The 10,126-nt window shown below is 37.7% G+C and overlaps 1 pseudogene; it reads right to left on the reverse strand.

The window, feature by feature from the left end:
- Positions 1-10,126, reverse strand: part of LOC102771205 — an 18,610-nt pseudogene that overhangs the window by 1,246 nt on the left and 7,238 nt on the right.

The raw sequence follows: 10,126 nt of genomic DNA on the forward strand, positions 1-10,126 counted from the left end.
ACAATGAATATATAGCCTTTCTTCCCCTTAGTCTTACCAAGAAGATCATTCTGGGGTAGCCAGTCATAGAGCTGAGTATTGGCTCCTAATGTGGCTGGTTTCTTTCCTTTGTATCTCCATAAAACCTGTGGAAGACAGTGAATGTATTTCACAAGTAATACCACAGGATAATGACGTTTTAAGGTTGTAGAGTTTGTATACACCATGCATCTACTCCACTTTAGGTGATAGTTGAGAAGGGAGTATAGAAGTGTACTTTATAAACACAAAGAAATAGTGGGGCTGTTTATAACAACCTTTTTAAACGAGTTTGTGGCAATTTCCAGATATCATTTTGTCTATTATCAGTAAGAACTTCCAGGAGTGAGATTATATGTGAAACTTAGGAAATAATGCCATGATAGCCTAATCAATCAGAGTTTGGGAATTAAAATTTTTATGGCCTAGGACCTCTGTATAAATTTTTGTCACTGGTACTCGTAGCTTTATCTTCATATTAATTTTTCTTACAAATATTGCTTTATATTTTGACTACTTATTTTTGGATGACTGGTTATCATCTCATCCGCCATTTCTTTCTATCTTCTTTTTTTCTCCCACAACTTCTTTATTTTAAAGTAAAAATAAGGTAGTGCTTTTGCTTATATTCCAAAGTTTGGTGAAGTATTTTGTTTGGTTTCATTTCTTCAATTATCATATTTGCATTTATATATAATTTTTATAGAATTTTATGGAATTTAACCAAATATACAAATAAAGAGGATATTCTTATGCAGCTTTCATACCTATGTTTGCCATTTCACTTCTCCTTTTTCCTGGTCTTGGAATAAATGCACTTCAGAACTATTTGGGAGTTGTTAGAGCAGGCCTTAAGATTTCATGAAAAATGGCCCTTAATGTTTTCATCTCTATTTCATTGAAAACAAAAAATTGTAACAGCAAAGCTCAGCAAGCAAGGTGCAAATATGCCTACACTCACTATTATAATGTTTTACAAATATTTACTTAATACTGGTACCTCATGTTAAGTGTAAAATGAGATTCAACTTTCAGTGGGAAAGACACCAGCCCAGCAGGATTAAAGGTCGTACTAACCTTCTGTGGAATCTGGGCAAGGGCTGTAGCAATAAGATTGCCCTTTTCTTCAGTGAGATTTTGGATGACTGAACCCAGAGAAAACACCACAATACCATCTTTGCCCGAGCTCTGGACAAATTCTTCTACTTCCTGTGGAGAAAAAAATCTTTGTATTACAGATATACAGTATGTTAGGGAATAAAATAAAGTTCTTTTATACTTCTAAAATAAAGATTCAAGGGAATTGTCAGAGGCCTGGTTAGATTTTTAAAAAATCTTTGACACTTAGATCCACCTACTCTCTTTAAGAGGAAATATATAATGCAATAAACACATAATGTATGGTAGATTTGTGCACTTGAAACTTATATAAATTTATTAACCAATGTCACCCCAGTAAAGTTAATTATAATAAATAGATAAATAAAAGCTATGGCTTACATACATATCATTGATTAGTGAATAACATAGAACCAAACCATTATATCAGAGGGTTGGGTGATAAAAATACAGTATATTTCATGGTTGATGGACTTTTATGTTATTCACCATGTTTACTTTTATTAAAAATTGAGTACTTTACAAGCTCATAAAAATATTCCTCAAAAGAAAGACCCAAAATGGGTCTGAATTAGGCATTTAACAGTTTATATCTAATAAATCATTACACTGTTGATTTGCCTATTTGTAATATATTACTTTATTGGTAATTTTCTCATGTTCAAGTCTTTCTTTATTAACATGCCTAAGCAGATATTTGTTAGAATTGTGGTATATAGCAATAGTAATGTATTGAAAAAAAAATATATTTAAACAGCTCTATAATCATAAATTACTTTTAGGAGATAGTGATTGTCTGTCTTCTTGATGTATAAAACTCTCAACTCAGTGGACATTACCTCCATGTTCTTAATTTCAGCCTTAACACAGAGTTGATGCATAGCTACTTCTGTAAATTAAACTGCCTCATCATTTAGAGTTGTGCCAGTTGGCCATGGGAAACTCTGGGTTTTGGCTCATTCAGATCATATTCTACAAGAACGACATCCTCTAGACATGCATCATGTATTCCTTGTGACTGCATTTGTGGCAACTTTGGAGTCATATATTCCCCAATTAAAGACTGTTAAATGACTAGAAAAAAAATGATGTCAAAGTTGACTATGTCAGCTTCATTAATATTAGGAGGACACATTTGACATCACAGAAATTATTTTGTTATGGAGTTTGAATAAAATGTGTGTGTGTGTGCGTGTTTGTTCTTGATTGGAGGATCTGTCATAATCACTTTTGCTTTTTTGATATTTTAAGTTTATTTTAAAGGTGATTTAAAAAAATTTAAAAACAATCAGATGATAGCCTTGCCACCACCCAATTTGGTCTCAGATGCAAACCAGGACCCTACAGCCACTTGGGTAAAAGACCTGCGACCACAGCTTCAGACCCAAAGGCACCAAGTCTTCGGGCATCCCGGCTGTGGATTTCTGTGAGTCATAGAACCCCTCCCCCTCCCTGACAGCCCACAGCAGTGGCACAGGAATTGCTAGATCCTCTTTGTGCAAGCAGGCCTCCTGCCCACACACGAAGTTAGGGAGGGAATAAAACCTCTTAACTAAGTGCCAGGCTGGTAATTAATCACTTTAACTATGAACAATCATGCTTAAGCTACATAATCTTTACTCCCTGGAATGGATGAGAGAACATGGCTACAGAACCTGGCTGGAGAACCTGGAGAACTTGGCTGGAGAACCTAGCAAGAGAACATGGACACAGAACTTGGCTGGAGATTGTGGCTAGAGATCCTGGCAAGGCTGCTGATCAACTGAACGCTGTCTCCATGTCATTCCTTCTTCGCCGACTCCATCCACACCTTTGGGGACCCCTGGACCCGCTGGGGCTGGACCCCAGGAAGCGGTGGCAGTGATCCCTGAAATTGAGACTGGGTGCGTGGATATGGGGAGTTTGTTTCATTCAGCACACTCCCATGCAATCAGACCCCATGCCCACACAGGAAAGCTGTGCTGAATTTGAGCCTGGGTGTGCGGACATTGGGAATTTGTTTCCCACAGTGCAACCCCTCACAACCTGACCCCGCACCCATACAGGGCAGCTGTGCCACCTGATTTTGATTCTGGGTGAGGGCACACAGAAATCTGTCTCCTGCAGTGCAGGAGTAGACCTCCTGCTGACACAGGGCAGCTGTGTAACCCGGTCCCCAAAGCATACTGGGGACCCTCACTTTCCACATGAGAGGCAGCACTGAGCACCAGTGACTTGACTCTGTTTCTCATCACCCGCACACAGGATCCTTGATTTCAAGTACACATACTCTAAGACCCAGTGACTCCTTTTCTCTGTGCATATGTACACAGCGACCCTGATTTCTTGGCACGAGGCTGCACCAAGCAACAAAGACTCCAATACTTGATTCTCGGCATGGGCACAGGGGGACACTGACTCCTGGCATGCACTAGGGGACTCTGGTTTTTGGCACACAACAGTGGGGTCTTTTTTTGGCATGGTGCAGGCAGGGTCCCTAATTCTAGGTGCATGCAAAAGGCTGCACTGAGTGTCGATGACTCTGATCCTGGGCAAGCATGGCTCCCACAGACCCACAGCAGCCACACGTCTTGATGTCACAGCTCATCAGTGACACTTAGGGGGTGAAAAGCTCCCACTGCATGTGGCCCAGGCCCCCACAACTTGATGATTGAACCTTCTGGTGATAGTTAGAATGGGGAGACAATGACACAATCGCCAGAGGAAAGAAAAAAAGGAATCGCCAAAAACGAAATAAGTGAAACAGAGGCATGCAACACGACAGAAAAAGAATTCAGAGTAATGGTCATACAGTTCATACATCATATGGACAAGAAAACCAAGAACCTATGCAAAAATCAGGAAGAAATCAAGAGTGATATAGCTACAATCAAAAATGCCATGGAAGGTTTCAACAGTAGAATAGGAGAAGCAAAAACTGAATTAGTGAGTTAGAAGATAAGGTAGAGAAACAAGCCAAATCTAAACAGCCACTGGAGAAAAAAATTAAAAAGCAGGAGGAGAGCCTAAGGGAGCTTTGGGACAACACAAAATGAAGTAACATAAGTGTAATAGGGGTACAAGAAGGACAAGAAGAGAAGCAAGGTTTAGAGAATCTATTTGAAGAAATAATGACAGAAAACTTCCCGGATATGGGGAAGAAAAAAGTTACACAAGTACAGAGAGTCCCAAGCAAGATGAATTCCAAAAGACCCACACCAGGACACGTCATAATTACAATGGCAAATGTTAACAACAAAGAGAGAATCTTAAAGGTTGCAACAGAGAGACAGAGAGTTACGTACAAAGGATCCCCAACCAGATTATCAAATGATTTCTCAACAGAAACAAATCAAGCTAGAAGGGAATGGAATGAAGTATACAAAGTGATGCAAAGCAAAGATCTGAATCCAAGAATGCTCTATGCAGCAACACTATCAATCAAAACTGAAGGGAAAATCAGGTACTTTTCAGAACAACAACAAAAAAAGGCTAAAGAAGTTTATCACTACTAAGCCTGTGATGCAAGAAATGCTAAAGGGAATGCTGTAAAAAGAAGAAATAGAAACGGAGGAAGGAACATAGGCATAAAGGAACAAATGGCTACAAAAAAGTCCATATCAATAATAACATTAAATGTAAATGGATTAAATGCTCCAATCAAAAAAAATGCTCCAATCAAAAGACATTGAGTGACTGACTGGATAAGAAAACATGACCCATATATATGCTGTCTACAAGAGATCCACCTCAGAACAAGGGATTTACACGGACTGAAAGTGAAAGAAAAATATCTATCAGGAAAATGGAAATGAAAAAAAGCTGCGGGTAGCAATACTTATATCTGACAAAATAGACCTCAAAGTGAAGACCATAACTAGAGACAGTAAAGGCCGCTTTAGAATTCTAAACAATCACAAAAGCTCAAACACTTGGAGGCTGAATAGCACACTATTAAATAATGAGTGGGTTACCAAAGAGATCAAAGAAGAAATAAAACACATCTTGGAAACAAACGACAATGCAAACTCAACAAACCAATATCTTTGGGATACAGTGAAAGCAATTTTGAGAGGGAAGTTCATAGCATTACAGGCCTACCTCAAAAAACAAGAAAAACTGGTAATAAATCATCTAACTCTTCAACTTGGAGAATTAGAAAGAGAGCAACAAGAAAAGCCCAGTGTGAGAGGAAGGAAGGATATAATAAAAGATCAGAGTGGAAATAAATGACATAGAGACCAAAAAACCACAATACAAAATATCAATGAAACCAAGAGCTAGTTCTTTGAAAGGATAAGCAAGATTGATGAACCTCTAGCCAAGCTCACCAAGAAGCAAAGAGAGAGGACTCAAATAAACAAAATCAGAAATGAAAGAGGTAAAATAACAACGGACCCCAGAAAAATATAAAACATTGTAAAAAAAAAAAATACTATGAGCAACTCTACTGCAACCAACTGGACAACTTAGAAGAAATAGACATATTCCTAGAAAAATATGACTTACCAAAACTCATCTAGGAGGAATCAAAAAATCTGAATAGGCTAATAACTATGGAGGAAATCAAAGCAGTAATCAAAAAACTTCCAACAAACAAAATCCCAGGGCCAGACTGATTCACAGGGGATTTTTATCAAACATTCAAAGAAGAAATAAAACCTATCTTCCCCAGACTATTCCGAAAAATTCGAGAAGGAGCACTTCCAAGCTCTTTCTATGAAGCCAGCATTACCTTAATCCCCAAACCAGATAAAGACAATACAAAGAAAGAGAATTACAGGACAATATCCCTCATGAACATAGACGTCAAAATTCTCAACAAAATTCTGGAATATCGAATCCAGCATTACATTAGGAAGATAATACACCATGACCAAGTGGGATTTATTCCAAAGATGCAAGGATAGTGCAATATCCACAAATCAATAAATGTGATACACCACAAAAACAAACTGAGAGATAAAAACCATATAATCATATCCATTGATGCAGAAAAAGCATTTGACAAAACCCAACACTCTCTCTTGAGGTGGGAATAGAAAGATCATACCTCAGCAAGGTGGGAATAGAAGGATCATACCTCAACATAATAAAAGCGATATATGACAAACCATATCCAACATCATACTCACTGGGAAAAAACTGAAATCATTTCCACTAAGAACAGTAACAGGACAGGGATGCCCTCTTTCACCACTCCTGTTCGACATAGTACTAGGAGTACTAGTCACAGTGATCAGACAAGAAGAAGAAATAAAAGGGATCCAAATTGAAAAAGAAGAAGTAAAACTGTCCTTATTTGCAGATGACATGATATTTTACATAGAAAACCCCAAAGATTCCATCAGACTTAACAAATGAATAGGCGATGTAGCAGGATACAAAGTTAACACACAGAAGTCTATGGCTTTTCTATACACCAATAATGAATTCATAGAGAAATTTAAAAAGCAATCCCATTTATCATTGCAACAAAAAAAAAATAAGTTACTTAGGAATAATATTAACTAAGGAGATAAAGTACCTGTACTCAGAAAATTTCAGAACTCTGAAAAAAGAGATAGAGGACCAAGCTATATCACAAATCCACTGTTCTCAAAATTGCCTGGTACTGGCACAAGAACAGACATATAGACCAATAGATCAGAACAGAGAACCCAGAAATCAACACAAACCATTATGCTCAATTAATATTTGACAAAGGAGGCAAGACCATACAATGGAGTAAAGACAGTCTCTTCAACAAATGGTGTTGAGAAAACTGGAAAGATACTTGTAAAAAAATGAAATTAGACCACCAACTTACATCATACACAAAAAAAAATTCAAAATGGATAAAGGACTTAAACATAAGATGGGAAATCATACAAATCTTACAAGAAGCCATAGGCAGCAAAATAGCAGACATTTTTCATAGCAATATGTTTAATGATACAGCTCCTACTGTGGGAAGCTGCCTATTGTCTTCAGTAGCAGAGAGGTGTGGACAAGGAACCCGGAAGGCTGGTGAACCTTGAAGCCCTGGCAAAGGTCAGAGCTGTGCACCCACTGTTAGTCCAGACAATGGTAGCTGAAGCAACTTCCCCATTTATTTTTATGTAAATCCTTGCTGATGGGCTAGTCTGGCTGTTACTGGAAATTGCCTGCCTAAGGACTATGGGTGTATCCCAAACCAATAAAAGGTTGGAGAGGCCTGAGCACCAGTGGAAATCCTTCCCCTTGAGTTGGACTTGCCGGCCTGGCCCCCCAATATTTCCAAATTATTACTTGTCTTGTCTCTTTCATTTGTGTGTGGCCCCTCTTCCAGATCCTGAACCCTGAACCACGCAGGATGTGGGGAAAACTTTACACACCTTGGGCAATGGAAACTATGGAGAAAATAAACAATTGGGACTACATCAAAATTAAAATCTTCTGCACAGCAAAAGAAACCATCAACAAAACAACAAGAAAGCCCACTGCATGAGAGAACATATTTGCCAATGTTATCTGATAAGGTTTTAACCTCCAACACTTACAGGGAACTCATACAACTTAACAAAAGGAAGATAAACAATCCAATCAAAAAATGGCCAGTGGACCTAAATAGACACTTTTTGAAAGAGGACATTCAGAAAGCCAAGAAACAAATGAAAACTTGCTCATAATCACTAATCATCCAAGAGATGTAAATCAAAACAACAATGAGGTACAATCTCACACCTGTCAGAATTGCTATCATCAACAAATCAACAAAGGGCAAGTGCTGGAGAGGATTCAGAGAAAAAGGAACCCTCCTTCACTGCTGGTGGGAATGCAGACTGGTACAGCCACTGTGGAAAACAGTATGGAGTTTCCTCAAAACATTGAAAATGGAACTGCCATTTGACCCAGTGATCCCACTTCTAGGAATACTTCCCAAGAAAACAGAAACCCCAAATTAGAAAGGAAGCACATCTTACAATAGCTAAGATTTGGAAACAGTCTAAGTGCCCATCAGCAGATGAGTGGGTTTGAAAACTATGGTACATCTACACAATGGAATATTATGCTGCTATAAAAAAGAAGGAATTCTTACCATTTGCAACAGCATGGATGGAACTGGAGAGCATTATGCTAAGTGAAATAAGCCAGTCAGTGAAAGAAAAATACCACATGATCTCACTCATTTATGGGTAATAAAAAACATTATAAACTGATGAACAAGAATAGATACAGAATCAGAGAAGCATTCGACAGACTGTCAAACCACAGCAGGAAGGTTGGGGAAGGTTGGGATAGAGAGGAAAGAGATCAACCAAAGGACTTGTATGCACGCATATAAGCATAACCAAGGGATGCACACACTGGGAGAAGTTGGTGAGGGGATGTGCAGGAAGGTAGGGGAGGTTGGGGAAGGTCAATGATGGAAAGGAGACATATGTACTACTATTTGTAATACTCTAAAGAATAACAACAAAAAAGAACAGAGAAAATATTGCACAGAATACACTCCTTTAATAAGTATTTTGATTAAATAAAAATAAGTGAAATATGTTTTCTTCTGCAACTCCAGTAATAAGTTGTTTTTCTGAAGTTTCTTATACTTCAAAAAAGGTGGTGGTGGTGGGGGGTGGAGTATGACAATTAAATCTACCTCTTAATCACAGAAACCAAAATTTTCTGTTCTTCCCAATAGTTGGTTTCCATCTTCCAACTCTGATGTGTTTTTTTAAAAGATATGATGCTAGAAATTCAGAATGATTTGGTAATCTTTCCTTTGCAAGTATAGCAATTTTCTGTAATAAGATAGGCACAACAATCTGATCCAGGTAGGTGTAGTTGGCAAAGACTGCAGATCCACTTTCTGCTTTGATGATTTTTCGGCATTAATATTCTCAGTTTTTACTATCCTCTCAATGTTATCTGTGGGACTATACTCAGAATGAGGATTTTCTGAAACCTGTGTTTATCTTTCCGGTATCTGCTCTGGCTTCATGCCAGACACTGCAAGTCAGAGTTTCTGGATACCAGTTCATGCTGGAGCTTTCCATTTCTTAGAGTCCTCTGCAAAAAAAATCAAGAATTCTCCTACGAACATCATGTACCCTGAAAAATTCCTAAAGGAGTTTTAAAAATCTTCTCACAGTATAAGTAAAGAGGGTTTTCCCCTTCACTCACTATTGATACTTCAACACAGTACCTATGTAATGCTTACCTGCTACTTATTTGTTTCTCAATACTGTTTTCTTTTAACATCCGTGACACTCCACATTTTTTTCTTTGAAGACTTAAAAATGTGTTATACAATTATCTTTTTTACTCCAAAAGAAACCTGTCATCTGGTTGGTAAAGAATCAAGCCAAGATTGGATCTCTCATTTTCCTGAACGCTATGCTGGTGACCTCCAATATTTCCTTTGCTGTGTGTTGAGCTTGAGACCTCATATTACCCAAATGACTTCTAGAAAATTCTACCTGAAAATTCCGCTTCTTCCTTTAAGTAAATAGTCACAATATAGAACTCATTGTATTAGTCTCACATAAATTTTATCTTATGTTTTCCATTTCAGTAGAAGCCATCACTATCAAATAAACATTCAAAATGAAAATCAAAGAGTCATCTTTATTTCCTTTTCTTCCTTTAACTCTTACTTCCCCTCTCACCAGTAAATAGTGTGGAACTTATCCCAGTGTTTCATGAAAGCATGTTTATCTCTCAACCTCCATAATATATGCCCATTTTCATAACTTTATCATGATTATGAAGAATACTACAGCAGTCCCCTTAGTGATTTTCACGGCTCCAGTTTCCTGTTGCTCCTATCAATTATCCATATTATAAAAACAATGATATTTTAAGATGTGTTTCAATCATGCCATTTTTTTCAGCCTGATTTCCCAATATAATACCTAAAATACTTATAAATAACTCACAAGAGCCCTCTGGCATGGAAATAGAGTTGGCCATCCAATGATATTCAACATCATGTCTCTGTTACCAAGACTGTAAGCTTTAAAAGGAAATCAGGTGTCACATCATAAGGTGA

This window comes from Myotis davidii, unplaced genomic scaffold (assembly GCF_000327345.1).
Source record: "Myotis davidii unplaced genomic scaffold, ASM32734v1 scaffold234, whole genome shotgun sequence".
Lineage (NCBI taxonomy): Eukaryota > Metazoa > Chordata > Mammalia > Chiroptera > Vespertilionidae > Myotis > Myotis davidii.